Here is a 502-nt window from a genome sequence, read left to right as displayed (position 1 = left end):
AACACACACACATGACCAAATAAGGACTATGTGGGAGTTCCCCTCGATTCCATAGATAACCGCAGTGACGCGTTCTTCCGGTTCCTTCGTCAAAAACGAATGCAATTTCTCCATAGGATTTTGGAAAATAGCTCGAAATAAGGTCTGTGGTTGACACACATTTAAGAGAGGGATCACGTTTTGTTCAGCCGGAAAATCTCCACATGTCAACCCTACTTTTATCATTTTTGAATCATAAATCTAGTCGCCAGAAGCAAAATGCTAACGTTATGCTATAGACGAACTACAAGCCAGTACAGCAGCAGGGTCGCACGACTTCAACGTCACGCCAACTTAAGATCGTTTCAACTGACTTGCACTGAAACTGCACTTTGAACACTTTAAATATATTAACATTTTAAACTATATACCCCGGTTATCTAGGCCCTTTTTGTTTTGTTTAATGTATACCACGTTTATCTAGGCCCTTTTTGTTTTGTTTTATGTGTACATGTCACACTGT

This window comes from Notothenia rossii (genome assembly GCF_949606895.1).
Source record: "Notothenia rossii genome assembly, chromosome: 4".
In the NCBI taxonomy this organism is placed as follows: Eukaryota; Metazoa; Chordata; class Actinopteri; order Perciformes; family Nototheniidae; genus Notothenia; species Notothenia rossii.
Note: the sequence above shows the minus strand (reverse complement) of the source record.